Source organism: Miniopterus natalensis, chromosome 6 (assembly GCF_054644295.1).
Source record: "Miniopterus natalensis isolate mMinNat1 chromosome 6, mMinNat1.hap1, whole genome shotgun sequence".
Classification (NCBI taxonomy): domain Eukaryota; kingdom Metazoa; phylum Chordata; class Mammalia; order Chiroptera; family Miniopteridae; genus Miniopterus; species Miniopterus natalensis.
Genome location: NC_142086.1, coordinates 53,351,146 through 53,369,953, shown reverse-complemented (window position 1 = coordinate 53,369,953; position 18,808 = coordinate 53,351,146). Strand labels below are relative to the sequence as shown.

General features: G+C 43.7%; 1 protein-coding gene across 2 annotated transcripts in view; it reads left to right on the top strand.

Annotated features, from left to right (window-relative positions):
• The window catches only part of LPP (LIM domain containing preferred translocation partner in lipoma), a 601,611-nt gene that overhangs the window by 46,080 nt on the left and 536,723 nt on the right, over positions 1–18,808 (top strand). Inside the window, exons 2-3 of one of the 2 annotated variants that reach the window (XM_016200064.2) lie at positions 156–280; positions 15,494–15,616. The gene's annotated coding sequence lies outside the window, so the exon portion shown is untranslated. The remainder of the gene's footprint in view (positions 1–155; positions 281–15,493; positions 15,617–18,808) is intronic. The other variant, XM_087818248.1, reaches the window with a different exon arrangement.

Below are 18,808 nucleotides of genomic sequence, written 5' to 3'. Positions count from 1 at the left end.
CTGTGTCACAAATTTAGGTAGTGCTTTTCTCCAGTGTAAAGCACAGAAAACAGGTAATAAAACTGAGCTGTGTTTTCATCTGCTTTGGGGATGGATTTCTGGGGAAAATCTGGTCCTTCCATAATGATATTGATTGATGACTTGGATCTTTGCAGAAATTGAAGAGAATACTGATGACTAGTGTGCTGGGAGAGGACTGAAGGAAGCCAGGCCAGTCCCTGCACCCTCAGAGCTTCTTGGGTGTCCTCTGGCTCCCAGGTGACCTGCTGCAGGACCTCTGGTATGTAAATGGGCCTTTTTGCTGCCTTAAGATTTTGTCTCAGATCTTACGGAGTGGCTGGGAGGTTTTTCATGGGTTGGAATCGCTATCTTTTTGGTATCTGTAACTTGAACTATTCTGTGCCCTTGACAATTCATGCTAGGGAGCTTCCCCAGTGCTCTCTGGTGAGTAGCTCCTCACTGCATGCTTGTTGCTCCACGGGTGTATTGCAGAGAGACTGGAGCCTGTGTTTCTAACAGCTTCGCCAAGGAAAACATTGCAGGTCACATTTCCGGAACTAAGAATCTCAGGGGTCTTCTGAAAGTCTATCTCTATTACCTCCTTTTGCCTTAGCATTTGCTTGTAGCTGAAAAGGGAGAGTTTGTCTTGAGCGTTCCTGTAGGCTTATGTGACTTGGCAGTTGGAAATTTGACAGTCACTGCTGACCTTCAACTGCAAGAGTGAGTAGTATATACACATAACCCTGTTGAACATCAGATTATTACCCTTTAATTCTCAGAGCTTAAATGTTTCTTCATCTTGAGAATGACCTCACTGCTTTTTGAGTTTGTAATGGAATGCACAGTCATTTACAAATAATCACACAATGATCCCTTACACTTTTGTACCGTCTACCCCAATTTCCAGAGTACTTTCACTCGTATTATCTCATTTTATTCTCAGCTGCTCTGAGAGGTAGACAGAGGGGCTTTTAATCTCTAGTTTTCAGGTGTAGAAACCAAGATTTACAAAAGTTAAACCAATGTTTAGCGATCATACAGCTAGCAAAATTGTGCCTGGAATCTTGAGCAGTCTCTAAACCAGTGTTCTTTTTGCTACTTATTCTCGCTGTGACCTTGGGAATATACTTAACCTTTCTAAGCCACAGTTTCCCTATAACTAAATTGGGTAGAAGACTTCCTTGAGGGGTAATTGCCAGAGGGATTAAATGAGACTATCTGGGAAAACATTTACTAACCCGTGAAGCATGTTTCTAATGTGAGACATCATTGCTATGTGTACCTTAAATCCAAATAGTGCATCAGAACTGTAGCAGAAAAGAACACTTCCTCCTCCCCCCTTTTTGTAAAGACACCAGGGTCTAAAATAATGCTGGAGTTGTCAGGGATCACGAGCTCTTAGCCCAGTTATTGGTGGATTGCTGTCCTGCCTGCAGGCCACTGAGAGCACTTGTGTTGGGAAGGCCCTCTTTTCTCTACAGAGCTCTCTCTTTTCATGATCCTTGAAACTGTCTTGTATCTTGGAGACAGTTTTAGTTCTGTCAGGACCAGAGAGCAGGAGGGGGGAGTTGGGAATGGGATCCTGAGCTTTGTCCACGAAGGATGGGAATGTGGCATGGGGATGGGGAAGAGGTAGATGAGGAATTGGTCTGGAAGGCCTAGCTTCTCCCATTTCTCAATGACTGGAATTTAATAGAGTACATCTTATGAATCCATAAGGCCAGTGGAATATATGCAGAACAGGTTACTTAGCAGTAACACTGACTGGAAAACCCCAAAAGGCTGGATTTCAAGTTGGCAACCAAATGCATTAAGAGCTAGCGGTGTGATATGGTCAGGAAACAGCCAGAGTAACTGAAGGATGAGATCTTGGATAGCTTCATAGGGAGCCAGATTTGTTTCCATATAAGGAAGAACTTTCTATTGGAAAGACAGAATTTGCAGCTGCAGGAGATGATCTTCACCTCACTGGAGACCTCAGGGATACCATGGAGGGATTCATTAATGGGGGGAGGGGGACATCGGCCAATGGCCTTTATGGTCTCTTCTCCTCGTGAGATCCCAGATCCAGTGGTTCTCAGTGGTCAAGAGCAAGAGAGGCACACATGCATTAAGGAATGAAGGGACCCTTTGTGGATGTGGAAGCTGATCTCTAAATGCTAATTGCAAAATGGAGTGTAGAGACTCTATCATTCTGGTCTTCAGACCTATGCCTGTAGCTTCCTCCTTGGTTCTTGGCTTTCAGAATTCCCAGGCCATCCATGGGCAGCTATTTTTCATGGAATATCTCTTTCATCTGCTAAAATGTTTCTGTTGCAATATTGGAAGGGTCTTTGGGCTCCTGACAGGATGACAATCTTTCTACGAAACCACTAGGTCTGATGGCTGGTCTAGTTTTCTGAGTAACAAGTGAGGGCCACCTCTTTACCCTGTTTAGGCCTGCATCTGGGACCTCCAGAGAGTACTGCCGTGGTGAGAATTCTGTACTGAGTTCTGGTTCTGGCATGTGGTGGAAGGTTCTCTGATCCTGTTTACTTTATCTCATTTAATCACTTATGTTTGTGTTCATGAAATAAATAAAAATGTTTGCAATTTTTCAGGTACTTGTGGCATCCCTGCAAAAACAAGTAATCAAAATAAATGTGTCATGAACAGACCCCTCTTTACCCATATCGCCATTTCCCCCAGCATCTTATCTCTCCTTTCTCCTCCTCGAAATTACTCTGGAGTTATTTTATACAACATTCATTCCTGACTGACTTCACTGGTCCAATTTAGCCATTAAACACTACTCAGGAGCTTCAGATTGGAATTAATCTTACCAATTAAATTGGACGTTCTCCTCTCCTATTCCCCCCACCCACAGTTTTCTCTTGCAAGTCTGTGTTTTTGTTTGTTTTTTAAAATATATTTAAAAAAATATAAAATATATATATGTATATGTGTGTGTGTATATATATGAGAGGAAGGGAGACAGAGAGAGAGAGAAACATCAATGATGAGAGAGTCATTGATCGGCTGCCTCCTGCACGCCCCCTGCTGGGAATCAAGCCTGAAACCAGGCCTGTGCCCTGACTGGGAATCCAACCGCAGTCTCCTGGATCCTAGGTCGATGCTCAACCGCTGAGCCAAACTGGCCGGGCTGAAAGTCTGGTTTTATTCTGAGTCTTCCTGCCTGGTGTCTGTTCTTATAAAGAACTCATGCAAAACTAAGTTCCCAGGAGGATTCTCTGCCCAAGAGAGTCAGGGATTGGGGTCCAAGAGTAGGGATTGTTTTGGATTCATCTGCAGTTAAATGAACTGCAGACTGGATTCTTGGTGACCTCTTCAGGTGAATCCCCTCAAATACCTCCCCTTCCCCTGAATTAATAGACTGACTTCATAAATGTAGTTGCATTCTAGATGACCCCATTCCTAAGGTGAATTTATAGACTTTCAAGCCAGCCCATTCCTTGTTTGGGTGGGGGAGCATGCAGAACAGTTTAGACTCACTTCTTTTGGGGTTAATCATTTACTCCGAGTAAGGAATTCTGTCTTAAGTGGGGCATGTTCTTTAAGTGCCAGAGGACAGAAGGGTGATTTTTCTGACATCCTCCAGCCTGCTTCCCCATATATGGAAATGTTTACCCACCACACTGATCTATTGGAAGGGAAGGAGGTGACTCAGGGCTTAGGAGAAGCAGGATTTGAATTCTTGTTTCCAGAAACAAAGTTGCTCCCCTCCCCCACTCCACCCCCATCCCTCCCTTCCATTCCTTTGCCCCTTGTTCTGGAAGCTGAGAAGAGAATGTCTCAGTGCTGTTCCCCTCTGGCCTCGGGATCACCTCCTTGCAATAGGACTCCGGGTGTGTGAGAGGGAGTGAGAGCCAGCGGAGGGCCAGCTGCCTGTGGGGCCTGACGTCGCGTGAGTACACCATTATTGCCAGAGCGAATGGCATTTCTGCTCCCAGACCCTGGGTTTATAGCCCCGACAGCTGGCTCACTTGCCTGGTGATGGGACTTGTTGCTGGGATCACTGGCGCTTTAATTTGGGGTGTGGACAGCTGCTTTCCCAGGGGAGTACTCCTCACAGTGGGATTTAGAAACAGGCGGAGAAAAATTTTTATTTGTGTATAGAAAAATTTGAGAGATATTTTCTCCCACCTGAGGCCTAGCTTGAATTGGGTAGAAAGATAATTTGGGAGTGTTGTCTATCTGATTGCTAGGGCTGAAGCAACAAGCCAGAGGTGTGTTTGGGGATGCTTTAGGGATAGTTTTAGTTTGAAAAACAGAGCTATGGTTGGACTTACGGGTATGCAGAATGTTCCTATATAGCATTTGAGCAGCATCCACAGTCTGGAAAAATACCTGGTTTTCAGGACACTTGTGTATTTTTGATGGGCTGTCAGGGGTGGAAGGACACTTAGAGATTATTCAGTTGATCTGTCTCATTTTACAGCACGACAGTGGGCAACGGAGGCCCGGAGAGTGCAGCTAACTTGCCTTGCAGGTACATGGCTAATTAGGTGGGATTAGAACATGGATTTTCTCACCCTGTGTTCATTCTTCCTTCCACTACACTTAAGCTGTGCCTTCAGGCAAAGGCAGAGAACATGTCCATTTTGCACATGAGGAAATTGGGACTCAGAGATGCCAGAGTTGCCCACCTTTACTTATCTAATTGGTGAGAAATTGAGAATTAGGACCACATTCTCCCAGTTCAAGCCTCTTTCAATCATGTGACATAGGCTTAGATGCCTGAGTTTGTTTTTTAAAATTTTACTTTCTTTTCCCCGTTCCTTAGTATCTACTTATCTTTTCCTGCTTTTGATCATGTGAATGCTGTTTGAATGTGAGCTGCTACCTTCTGATCTGCTTTGCTGCCTATATCTTTTTCTTTCCTGAAAGGGGATGACAGCTTGTCCAAAAGGCAGAACTAAATAGTGGAGCCCTTTATTTCAGTTTTATTTGTGGCAGTGGAAATTGTGAACGGGCCTTGAAAGAAACTGAGCAGGGCTTTCCATGTAAGCCGCTACCGCTATTCGTGAAGCTGCAAGAATTCTGGAGTATTATTCCACCCTTTCAAAGGTGAGCTCTGATTCTGAATAGATTTTAAACACACACACTCACACACGCTTCTTTAGCCTTCTTTGATGTAGTGGAAGCATTTGACGGAGACCAAGAGGGCACCGCCCCACTACAGTCCAACAGATGCCATAATGAGTAACTCTTTGTGGTCAGTTCAGTTTCCGATCAACCTTGGGATGGAGGGGGGGGCGGGGGCTTGCTCCAATGCAGGGAAGATGATGGAGGTGTGTTTGGGGGAAGCACTTTGACGCCAGTAGTGTTGTGTGGCAGATTTTAATAGAGCGGGGAAAGTGCTCTGAGACCTACGTTTGTTCTGGTCAGTGCTGAAGAGACGGGAAGTGGTTTTCTAAGCTGCTCTGAAGCCCTGGGGAGGCAGGACTTGACCAGATCTCCCAGGTACAGGTATGCAACCTGCCTTCTCCTCATGGCCTGTGGCTGGGTGAGGATTGGTGGCCCTGCTCAGGGGTAGGAGGCTGCTTCTTTGAAGCCTGCAGGCTTGGGATGTTTTTCTGCTGTGGTGCTGAAGGACAGGGGCACTAAGAGGTTAGAGTTGATAGTACCCATGTGAACACTATTCCTATTAATAAGGAGAAGTGATATAAATTGATCGCTTCCTGGTGCCAAGCTTGGTGCTAAGCACTTGACCTAAACCATAGAGTTGCTCTACAGTGAGTATATACTATATTTTTAAATTTTACTTTTAATTTTGGTAAAATACACATAATATAACATTTACTATCTTCACTATTTTTTAAAAATATATCTTTATTGATTTCAGAGAGAGGAAAGGAGAGGGAGAGAGAAAGATAGAAACATCAATGATGAGAGAGTCATTGATCAGCTGCCTCCTGCACGCCTCCGACTGGGGATTGAGCCCGCAACCCGGGCTTGTGCCCTGACCGGGAATTGAACCCTGATTGCCTGGATCCTAGGTCGATGCTCAACCACTGAGCCATGCCCGGCTGTGCCATCTTCACCATTTTAAGTGTATAGCTCAGTAGTGTTAAGTACTGTCACATGTTGTACAGCTAATCTCCAGAAAGCTTTTCATCTTGCAAAACTGAGACACTGTTCCCATTAAACCTTAACTCCTCATTCTCTCCTCCTGCCAGCCCCTGACAACCACTGTTCTCCCTTCTCTCTCTGGGTGGGACTACTCTAGGTATCTCATACAAGTGGAATCACACAGTGTTGGCCTTTTAGTGACTGGCTTATTTCACTTAGAATAATGTCCTCACGGTTCATCGTGTTGTAGCATGTGTCAAAATTTCCTTCTTTTTAAAGGATGGATACTATTCCCTTGTATGTGTATACCTCATTTTTTTATCCATTTTTAAACCTCCATTTTATGAAGGAAGAACCTAAGGCTTTGAGGCATTAAGTAAATTGTCCAAAGCTACGCCGTCGGTAGTGGAGCTGAGATTTGAACCCAGTAGTGTGACACTAGAGTGCATGTGAGCAGGAGGAAGCAGAGACTGGATCTTAGCTGACAGGAGTCTGAAAAACCAGTGTAGTTCTCAGTCGGGCAGTGGCGCCTCCTCACACGTTGCTGTGGCGTTTCAGTAACTAGGTGTTCTCAAGGAATGCCCACAGGTGTTTTCCTCTGTTTTGTATTGGCTTCTGGGAATCTTAGGGCCAAATATGAAGCCCACTTGTAACAAATAGTGTGAAACTCACGGCACCTGTTTTTGTAACCCTTGTCCCTTTTCGTCTCCTTATTTTTCCATCTTCCTCCTGACTTTTTTCATGTATTATGTGCATCTTTAGATCCCTTCTGGAACAAGGCAAAATATACACATTAGTGACATGATATCAGGTATTGCTGTGTATAAAGGACAGCTGGTCAGTGGACAGAGACTGAAGATGAGAGTTTATGACCTGGCTCTGCTGCTCACTCAGGGTTTAATTCTGGCGATGGTGCTTGCTCGTTCCTGAGTCTTGGTTTTCCCACCTGGAGGATGGGGTTGTTGGTGATGACAGCGAACATTTCTTCTATGCTGAGCCCTACTTTAGGGGCTCTACATGCTTTATCTGTTTCAATTTTCCCAGCGCCCGCACAAGGCAGGTGCTGCTATTCCCCTTTTACCTGAGAAAAATCAGGCCTATAGAAGTGGGAAAACTTGCGCAAACTCCTCCAGCTCCTGAGTGCAAGCATAAGTGGCCCCTGCCTGACTCTGAGCCGAAGGTTTTAGCCACAGGTCTGGGCTACTTGCCCTTCAACAGTCTGTAAGGTTTCTTTCATTCCGTGGCATGTACTCAAATTTTATTAAATCTTTATTGGATTCCCACTTATGTGCCTTGTACCGTCCTGGGCGCTGATCCAGCACTGGGTTTAGAGTGAAGAAAAAGACACAGGAAACAATGGTCCCTTGGAGCCTGCTTCCAGTAGGGTTATGTGGACAAGGCAGATAATAAATGAGCACGTAAACAGGAGAGGAGGATTCACACGGGGTGCTCTGACTGAGGGAATGGAGGAAGGGCTCTGGGAGGTGGTTGTTGAAGCTGAGATCTGAGTGACAAGGAGCAAGTCGTGTAAAAGTCAGGGGAAGAGCAGAGGGCAAGGTCAATTCAAGGGCCGCAGAGTGAGAATGTGTTTGTGTTTGAGGACTAGAAGGAGCCCAGTGTGCCGAGGAGTGAGTGGGCAGCGAGGGGAAAAGCCTGAGACAAGAGCGGGGAGGGGCTGGTAGGTGTCAGAAAATGAGAGCAGAGGTTGGGACCTGAGTTTAAGTGTGATGGGAAGCATCTGAGTTATGCTTTACCAGCATCATTCTGGCTGCTGCTGGGAAAAGTGGATCACTAGGAGGGGGAAAAGTAGAAGCAAGGATGTTAAGAGACTTGAAATCATTCAGGTGGAAGGTGGCGGTTGTTTTGATTAGGGTGGTAGAAGTGGGGCCAGAGAGAAGGGAATGGGTTCATGACATGTTTAGGAGGGACTGTCTACAGGATGTCAAGTGTGGTATCCTTCAGAGAGGTGTCAAGGTCAATGGGCAGGACTCTGGGAGACCCTGACAGAGGTGAAAACATGTACGGCGGAGGGTGCACAGACTTGCAGCTGATCCGGACTAAGGAGTCTGTGTGCTCCTCGCTTTGGTTTCTAACCTTGAGCTTCTGGCCAATGAATGGAGGGCAGTGGCTTCCTGCCTCTCACTTCCTGGCTGAGAGCTGCTGGAATGCCCCAAAATAAGCCCTGCAGAACAGGCCGCTTCCTTTGCTCTCTCTGGGTATTTGTATAAAGCATTCTTTCCCACCAAGAATACAGAACATTCAGAGTGATGTTGACTTTATGGGCCATATTTAACTTAGTGTTTTTCCTTGATGTGTCATCTGTTCTTGTAGAGATTCCTGCCTTCACTGAACCCCATGGTGAGGAGCCTTTGACCAACCAACCAACCTGTAAGATGGGTCTGGAAGGCTTAGTGAGATCCCAGAAGAGCTGGGGCTTCAAAGCCCCACCATGGTCCAAGAGCACCTCCCAGCCCTCCTCTTTCATTTACACATGAATTTACACTTGTGCTGTCCCTTGCCTGCTCCCTGTAATTCCTTTTAATGTGCTGGGCTTTCCAGTAATGCTCCACCTTTCAGTGGATATAAACTGGTCTCAGAGAAGTTAGGCGATTTAGTCAATGTAAGGTAGTGAGAATCCAAGGTTCCTGATAGAGCTCTGTGCTCTGACCACGAGGCCAGAGTGAGCTCACATGGGACCTCATGTCCCTGGGTGTTCTTGGTGATCTTGTACTACATTTCAGCCTCAGCCTTGAGATGCTCAGAGATCATAAATTAAATAGTCTGAGATTCACTCCTGAGGCTTCTTCACACACTCCTCTTCAAATAGTTTGCAGTCTATAGATACCAGGTTTTGTGTGTGTGTGTGTGTGTGTTTTAAAGATTCTTTAATTTCATCTCTTAAAAACAGTCTTTTGTTTTTTGCTCATTCGAATTTCGTTAAAAATTTTCTTTCATTCATTTAGTCAACAAACATTTATTGAGTTCTTACTGTATGCCAGGCATTGTGCTAGGTGCCGGGGATTGATTCAAAGATAATTTGGAGGCTTTTGGAAGGGGAATGGATAATTACAGCACAGTGAGATAAGTGCTTGATAGAGGGATATATAAAGAGCTAGAAATAGCACTATGAATAACATCTTCGAACAAATCGCCTTCTTTTTTCCTTTTGGATTATTCCCTGTTGTATATCACCCAAAGTGGGATTGCTGGGTCATTTAAAAGACGAAAACAGTTTGGCACAAAAAGATGTAATGACTTGCTTGGGGAATACAGCTCAATTTTCAACAGGGGGAAAATTGTTGACAACTCCACACTTAGATACTAAACCAGAAGGATCAGGCTGTTTTTCTACTACCCCTATCAACAGAGTGGCTTTCAGGGGGAGCACCTATTCTAAACGTACCAGCCTACATGTAGAGACACATATTTTTATATTTGATCTCATGAGTAAATTGTTAATTCTGGCAAGAACATAGCTATGCAAATATGATCATTTCTGTTTTACAAATGAGGAGACTGTGCCTTTGTTAAAAGAAAGGACTTGCTAAGGATTGAATAGTTAATTGTGGAGATTCCAAGAATCAAGGGCAAGTCTTTTGATTCTGTGACTCCCATCCTGTTCTCTATGCTCTGTTCACCAACTAGGGGTACTTATGCTCCATCCAGCCAGGGCCTGGAATTCCTTTAATGAGCTACAGGGACTCTTCTCAAGAAGATCAGCATCTATGAAATAGGTATAGGAGTCCTAACCCCCAAAGTCATTGCCTGGAAACAGTGTCCCTCTCTACTTTGACCTGAAAAGACCTGAAGGCCTACTGTTCTGGATTTTGGCCCAGGTTCTGAAAGGTTAATGCATGACCTTATCGTTGGAGCCTAGATTCCCAAGTAAAGCTGAAACCATGCCATAGTTCTGCTTTGAAACATTTATTATTTTCTTAGTATATTTAGCTGTATGTCCCTGACTATAAGTTTATTTATTTTGTCATTTATAACATTTTCCTAGTACTTTTGGCATTAAATAAAAACTCCTGCCCCTGGAACCCGGGGCCCATCATAGTCAGATGGCAATCTGTACCTACTGTGAACTGCCTTGATGTTCCTACTCATTCATCCCTAAGCGAGCCACATGCCCAGCCGTTCCGCACAGTGCCCTGCATTTTCTCACCATCATGGTTTAGCTCATGCTGTTCCTTTAGCCTGAGAGAACTTCTCCCATTTCATCTATAGACCTCCTGATGCTCCTATAAACTTCTGCATATATGCCATTTTCCGAATGAAGTAATCCCTAATCATCACCTGTGTCCCACCATACACACTCCCCACCATCTAACAATCTCTTTGTTCTCTCTTCTGCTAGCTCACTTCAGAATGGGCTGTGAGGCAACAGAGAAGCTCTACGGTGCTTATGAGCATAGGATCTGTGTTCAAATATTGGCTGCGATACTTTCTAGCTGTGTGATTTGTCAGAGTAGTTAACCTGATTGAGCCCACGTATCCTCATCTGTCAAATGGGTATAAATAATCACACCAGCTCATAGGGTTGTAATGAGGATTTGTATTGTTATATGTTCTTCTTCTGAGGCACTTGCCATCTCCTACTATGCTAATATCTTATCTCCTTCCAGACTGGGAGCTCCTGAAGGGCAGGAAGGGGATCACATCTTGCCTGTGTCTTTGACATACAGGACCTGTTGCAAAGTGTCCTTTAAGGGAAGCTATTCCATACAACATGACTGGTGACATCGGTGAAGGCTCATTACTAGTGGAAGGTTCCATTCACATGGTGCCAGGCCTGGCTGGGAGCTGAATTACCGAGCTTTGGGCACACACAGCACTTGCTGGACTTTCTTTACTGACAAGAAAGATGCTAGAGCCTGTGTTCCGCCTGTTCTTCTGATTTTCCAGGTTGGGCAGTGCTAGCATTTCCCTGAAGGTGGAGTGGAACTCCTGCTTGGAACATGATACCTTCTTTCCTGGGTCTTCCCAGGGTGAGGCTTCCAGGCTAGAGGAAAGGGTCCATGGAGTTGAGTTGCAGGTTTGGGATAACTGAGAGCCACCTACTCTTCTCACTTCTCTGTGGGTGAGGCCTTGTAGAGGAAGCTCTCCTTTATACACTCCCATCATTGCTATGGGGAGTGCTGACCATGGCAAGGCAATCCAGTTCTTAAAAGGACAGTGCTGCCATTTGACTTTTCTCGAGTCATTTCTCACAGGTCCTCCATGTTCTGGCCGCAGCATTCCTTTCCATCCTCATGTCCCACCGCATCCCTCCACGTGCTCTGCCCCTGGCCTCGCCAGATTAGTCACTTTCCCCGAGAACACCCTGAACTCATCTTCCTCAAGGCCTTAGCACATTGTGTTCCCTGGGCCTACTTCCTCCCCCTCATACGTGGAAATCCTCCTGGGTGTTCAGGCTCAGTTTAGAAGTCATCTGCAGAGCTCTCCCAGGCCCTCAAAACTACATTGCATGTACTTGTGCTTTGCACACTTTTCTTTCTGTTTTGTGTGTTTGAGCATCTCCAACGAGGTTCTCAGCGCTTTGAGAGCTCAAGGCATACCTAACTAAGTACCTGCACCTGCTAGGTCCGTGCACTGTGCCTTACTAAGGACAGGAGGTGCTAGCAAGTGTGTTTTGTGTACCTCTGAATGTGGGGCCCATGACATTCTGTTAACTAACAGTTGCATCTGAGGGATGTTCAGAAGCTCATCCTGGGGTTATTGGTACTTGTTTGGTAGTGAGCCCAGCCATTTGAATTCTTTCTTTGAATTGGCCTGCTATCAGCTCATTGCTAACCTTTCTCAGGTATGCTTCCCATGTACCCAGCACATGTCCTCTTAGTGTCAGGGCTCTGAGCTTATTTCACTTACAACAGGAAGGTAGAATTCAGGAAGGATCTACCTGCTTCTAATGTGAACTTTTTTTTTTAGTTTGAAAGTTCAGCCTTTATTTTTTATCCCAAAGCTCCTTGAAATGTGAAAATAACAGAAGAGTTTTTTTAGGCATATTTCTGCCTCTAGCAGAATAGCTGTCCATAGCATGGTTGTTAAGTGCTAAGTAATAAAACTTGTGCCATGGAGCTTTATTTAGAAGACCAAAGTTTAAGTCCTGGCTTTACCGTTTCCTGGCCTCCGAAGACCAAGGGTTAAATTCTTGGCTTTCCCATTTCCTAGTCCTGAAACCTTGCCTAACCTCCCTGACCCTCAGTTTCCTCAATGGATAATTGAGAAATCTTTCTCATAGGGTTGATGGACAGGCTAAATGATTGTTTTGGACATTAAATTGGTATTTGGTTCATAAACTGGATTTGAAGGCCATTTTTAAATAGCAGTTCCCAAAAGTCTGCTTTTGAAGGAAAATGCTTGGATGTTGAAGTTTTCATGCACTTGTTTTGCTTTGTTTTATTTTCTTGAGTGACAAAATAAATAAATTTATGATCAGAAGACATATAGCATCTAACAGACTTAGGGAACATACATGGCTTATAAGACTCAGCTATAGTTGATATAATTAGAACTACAGAACCATATTTGAGACATTACAGAAACCATAGCAGTCAAGATTCTGACACAGACATGATGGCTCTGTGCTGTGCATGCTGGATACAGAATTCCGGACACGGTTATATACTCCCTGATGGGTAGGTGGTATTAGCTCTGTTTTGTAGACAGGGAAGCTTGAGCTCAGAGAGCGTAAATAACTTACACAAGTCCAGTGTCAAGCCTTGAACTTCATCTGTACTCACAGTGGCCTCTAGAAATGGTTTTTATCTACAGATGTGACAAGACCTCCCTTTACTTTGCTGATCTTTTATTCTCTCACTCCAGGGTCAGGCCCTCACTCCAGGCTAGATAAAGCAGTGGAAGTAGGCAGCCTTGATGTCTCATCACTTGATTTGTGAATCTAGATGACTGTCTTGACTTCTCCTGCCAAGAATCTGCTCATTTTGAACTTCTTTGACTACTCATTCATCAGCCTTTACTTCCTTTTCTCCCTTTTGGGGAGATATTTGCCTTTGCTCATCTCTGCTTTTGAGGTCAGGAGTGTATTTGAAAAGGATTTTCTTTTAAAACATTATTAGTGGAAAATTCATTGAGTGTTTCCCATCATCTCCTCCAACCATGTGGTGGTGGGAAGGGCTAGGAGTTAGGAGCTATGGCTCTCATCTTGATTCCACTACTGACCACTGGGAGGACTTTGAGCCAATCCTCCCTTTTCTCATCAGGGGTCTTCAGTGTCTTCATCTGTAAAAAATGATGGCACTATGAGATGACTCCTAAGATTTTAAAATTCTGTGTGTTTTATGGTGTCAAAACCATCAATTTTGCTGAGCTGCATAATTCTGCAGCTGTTTCTCTGATACTTTTCAATCTTTAGATTTAATCTATTCAACAATGTATAATTTTTTAAAGGGAAGCTTTTATAGACACTTCTGAAATATAAGGGTGGTGGGGGGATAAATGGATGTTAAAAAATAGAAAACAACCAATTAAATAGTATATAGCATATAATTCTCCTTGGAAACTTACCACGAAATTGAGGAGCACTTTAACAACTGGTAATTTAAATTGCATTTGAACTCTGTTAATGGTTTGTTTGCATGGGAACTTCAATCATTTCACAGCCGTTCTTTAGTAAAGCTGCTTGTTCTCTTTATGGAAAAGAAGAAAAAAATTATTAAAAGAGAAGTCGGCTATGGAAAAGGGAGGCCACTTTCATTTGTGCATAGAAGGAAGCTGGCAGGTGTGTGAGAGATTGCCCCAGGGCCAATGTGGAGAGCCTTGCCTTTCAGCAAAGTTTAGAAATCTGGGAAGTTTAGAATAATCTGGGAAGTCAGACATTCCTTGTGGCTTTTGCAGGTGGCTCAGTTGGTTGAGCGTTGTCCCACGCACCAAAAGGTTGCCAGTTAGATTCCTGGTCAGGGCACATGCCTGGGTTTCCGGCTTGATCCCCTGTAGGGTGTGTGCAGGAGGCGGACAATTGATGTTTCATTCTCACATCAATATTTCTCTTTCCTTCTCCTTTTCTCTCTCTCTAAAAGTCAACAAAAAACCTTTAAAAAGAAAAACAGAAACTCTTCTGATTTGTATCTCCTTCTGCAAGGAGAAGCTTAGGTTTCCTGGGCCTTGGGGGGGGGGGAGGGCGGGGGCTGTCTTTTGTTATCTGTATGATTGCTCTGTCCACAGGTCTACTGCTGACTACTAATAGCCCATTCCTCATCAAGTTTTAAATTGTGCCTTTCTCTTATTTCAGTGGAATGGCTTTGAGAATTCTAATGTTCTTAAAAACCACTAGCTCTCAGGAAACTCATTGCTTCCCTGGGCTCATCTTGATTATGCTCCATTTTTCTAACTTAATTTCTTTCTGCTATCGGGCTGTACTCTGAGAGATTAGAAGCAGGTGTTCAGAGGCCTGGGTGTGGGACTTGGCATTTTGCTCCAAAGCCGATTGTGTGACCAAGGGCCAGTCCCTCCGTCCAGTGCATCTCCCTACCTCTGGTGGTAACTGGGCCCAGAGGAACAAGCCCTAGAATGGAGCCCTGGGCTGCCTGCCACTCATGGATGCTCCTGGAGTGGCCACCTCCCTAATCTGGTCCCTGCTTCTCCTCCTGTCAGTTGGAAGAGTTGAGGTGGCTCATTTTTTTTAAGGTCCCTCAACTTTAATCTTATATGGGTATTTGATGACTGAATGAAAAAACATATGTGAAACAATTATATGATTAATTTAATAATATTTAAAATGATGACAATGAAAATAGGATTAGTAGTTTTTCTAGTATGTGGATTTGTCCTGTATATAAAAAACACATTTAAAACAGCCAGCTGCTTTGGCATCTGTGTGTGTTGGAATATATATTGCATCATGCTTAGCAAAATAATAATAGCTCTTAATTAAATGAAACGTGTAATGAGGACTTACTGAGAAGTGTCAAGATTGTCTAGCTGTCTACTACTCGCTCTTACTTTTCAGGCAAGGGAATTAAGGTTCAGAGGGCTTGCTAGGTCCTATAGTTAGAAATCTGTCTCCAAACTCCTATTCCTTGTTTCTTTTTATTTGTCGTAGTTCAGATTTTGCTGTTATTTATTTATTTATTTATTTATTTTGCCTAACATGTATCTAGCTAACTGATCTCTCTCTTTCATCTTTGATATTACCATGAAGCTGTTTTCTCAGGAGAGCTGAGGATGAACACCGGGGTACTGGCATTCTCTTTCCCCCCTATACTGAGACAAATTAGTGAAATAAAAGTTCCAGGAACTGACTGGGGGCTTAGGAGGAATAGAGGTGAACCACTGGATTTGTAGGTTCAAGCCTGGCCTCATTCTCAGTATGTTCTCGTCAGCGAGTTCATAAACCCGAAGTTCTAAAGCTGGTAAGATCCTTGAGATTCATGAGCTGTCTCCTTTTTTCCATTTCCTACAGGTGGGATCATTGAGGCTCAGAAACAGAACCGAAAAAGGAATCCACTCACCTGATTCTCAGTTTAGGGCTTTTTTCATTATTCTACTGGTCACTCATCGGAGGGAAGATCTTTTTCCTCAGTTGGTGAGTCCTGTACAGAAAAGACGACTTTTCCTTTTTATAATCAATGTGCATGTTTTAATGAGTTTTAAAAATCAGTGGTTTCCATTTAAGGAAAGGATGGCACTAACAACTAGCATGGTCTAAGAACTAGGAAAGAACCAAAATGTTCTTTCTTTTTTCTGAAGTTAATTTCATTGGCAATGGATACAATATAATAATGCTAATAAAATATGAGGCAAAGAAAAGGCAGGGCTCAGCTCTTGGCATGAAGAAAGATTGGAAGAAAATTTGGAGTCGTGATGATTTCCGGTTGCTGATAATTGTATTGCTTCCTTCTTTCTCCTTTGGCATGGGAGGAAGTGTTCTTGAAATTGAAAGACCAAATGAAAATGTCAATGAACAGTCTTATGGGCATCTGTGAGGAAAGAAAGTAATATTATTGAGTGGCTCTCGTTGACCCCTGTGTAAGGTGCTTCTTCTGTGATTTAATTTCATTTTCACAACAATCCTTTGAGGTAGGGGAGGCTAATTTTGCTTAGGCAAAGGATAGGGTCTGCTAGATCTTCATTGGGATCTCAGTTTGAATCCTGTTGCACATTCAAAAAGGGGAATGTCGACCAGGTAAGGTAAACTTTCCCTTGTGTTTTGGAATTCCTTTGTGTTTAGAGGGCAGAGTAGAACATCGTGTTCTAGAAAAGATGGGTGGTAAAAAGAATCAATGGTGGGGGCTACCCCGGGCTGTGGGGAGACTTGAGGAAAATAGCTGGGGAATTCTGGGAAAGGCTTCTATTTAGAATTCTAGATCTGTGGTAGCCATCCTGAGGGCCAGTCTGTCTGTGCGCCCAAGCAATGGCTTTATACTGAGTAGATAATATGGCTTACCATGCTTATGATGCAGTTTTCTAAAACAAAGCAGATGCTTTTGTGATTGAGTAAACCTAACTCCACTTAAAAGTGTGGCTCAGTTAATAGCTACATTTTGTCACTCTTTTCTTCATCAATGTATTTTAAAATAACAACAAACTTTCTCTGCACCTATAGAACTGCATAAGATAAAAGGCTAGAAACCACTTCTTTGACTCTTAAACGGTTTAGCCTATTATAATTTCACACATGGCCTTGAATGCTTTGCCCCAAGCATACACTTTAAGCATCAAATGTGAATCTTTGTTATCTGTTCTACTTTCTGATTTTTTTGCAGTGTTTGAAATTAAATTGTGATGAATATGAAGCCTTGCATTTGGATTTGAAAGGAAAAAAATCTAGTGTGTAATGACAGAATGAGAGAGTACCTAAACAGGAGTGAGCTGGAAGAGACGCAGAAGTTTTGTTGTCTGTAAGCTAATTCTGAGCCAACAGTGGTTTTTATCCTATAGAACACTGGTGCAGCCTTAGGCTGCATTTAATAGAGTGTGTTATCTACAACCAAGTGGGTGAGGGTCCACTGGAAACTGGCAAGTTCAGGGGTGATGTGGGCGTCAGGTCCAGTTTGAGCAGGGCACAGCTGTGTCTCTGCTGTGCTCCTTGCTCCGCCCTTTTCTGTGTGTTCACTTCATTGTCAGGATGTTTTACCTGATGGTCAGGAGATGGCTGCTCGCTATAACCTGGGCTGTAGGCCGCCTCCTTGCCATTTGGGGAAAGAGAGCCTCGTTTGTCATATCCCTATAGACTTGGGTGACTGCGTACTTCTGGACCAGCCACTGAAGCCACAAGGAGGACACTGTGGTAATTGGCATGTGTGAACTGGGGTTCTGCTCTGAATTTTTAAACAGTCCCACCCCAACCTCATGGCAGCTACACAGTGGAGATGTGGTGGCCTCTCAAAAGAATATCTGGGTGTATTAGGAAAGGGAGAGAGAACTAAAGCTATGTGGGTGACTATCAACCTTTTTTTAAAAATTTATCTCTATTGTTGAAAGTATTACAGGTGTCCCATTTCCCCCCCCCACTTGACCCCCTCCACTTCGCTCCCCCCCCAGGCCTTCACCCCGTTATTGTCTGTGTCATGGGTTACACATATATGCATATAACTTCTTTGGTTAATCTCTCCCCACCCCCTTCCTCTTCCATCTGAGATACGACCGTCTGTTGCATGCATCCATGTCTCAAGGTCTATTTAGTTTGTCAGATTCTTTTGTTATTGGCTTCTTCTTAAAGAAGACCCTTCAACATTTCATGTAGTGCTGGTCTGGTGGTGATGAACTCCTTTAGCTTTTCCTTGTCTGAGAAGCTCTTTATCTGACCTTCAGTTCTAAATGATAGCTTTGCTGGGTAATCTTGGTTGTAGATTCTTGTTTTTCATCACTTTGAATATTTCTTGCCACTCCCTTCTGGCCTGCAAAGTTTCTGTTGAGAAATCAGCTGACAGTCCTATGAGTGCTCCCTTGTAGTTAATTGACTGCTTTTCTCTTGCTGCTTTTAAGATTCTCTCTTTGTCTTTCACCTTTGGTATTTTAATTATGATGTGGCTTGGTTTGGGCCTCTCTGTGCTTCCTGGACTTGTAAGTCTATTTCTTTCCCCAGGTAGGGGAAGTTTTCTGTCATTATTTTTTCAAATAGGTTTTCAATTTCTTGCTCTCTTTCTTCTCCTCCTGGCACCCCAATAATATGAATGTTGGGCCACTTGAAGTTGCCCCAGAGGCTCCTTATACTACTTTCATATTCTGGATTCTTTTTTCTTTTCGCTCTTCTTGTTGGGTGTTTTTTGTTTTCTCATAATCCAACTTGCTGATTTGATTCTGAGCGTACTCTACTGTTGATTCCCTGTAAATTATTCTTCATTTCAGTTCATGTAACCTTCATTTCAAATTGGTACTTTATTACGTCATCGATGGTCTCAGCTGTTTTTGTAATAGTCTTACTAATATGCTTGAGCACCCTTATAACCATAATTCTGCACTCTGTATCTGTTAGCTTGCTTGGATCTATTTCATTTAATTCCTTTTCTGGAGATTTCTTCTGTTCTTTCCTTTGTGACATGTTTCTTTGCCTCCACATTTTGGCTGCTTCCATGTGTTTGTTTCTATGTATTAGGTAGAGCTGCTATGTCTCCTGGAATTTGTAGAGTGGGTTTGTGTAGCAGGTGTTCTGTAGGGTCCAGTGGCTCAGCCTCCCCAGTCAGCTGAGCTGGGCCTTCTAGGTGCTCCCCTGTGTGGGCTGTGTGCACTGTCCTGTTGTAGTTGAGCTTTGGTTGCTGTTGGTGTCACTGGGAGG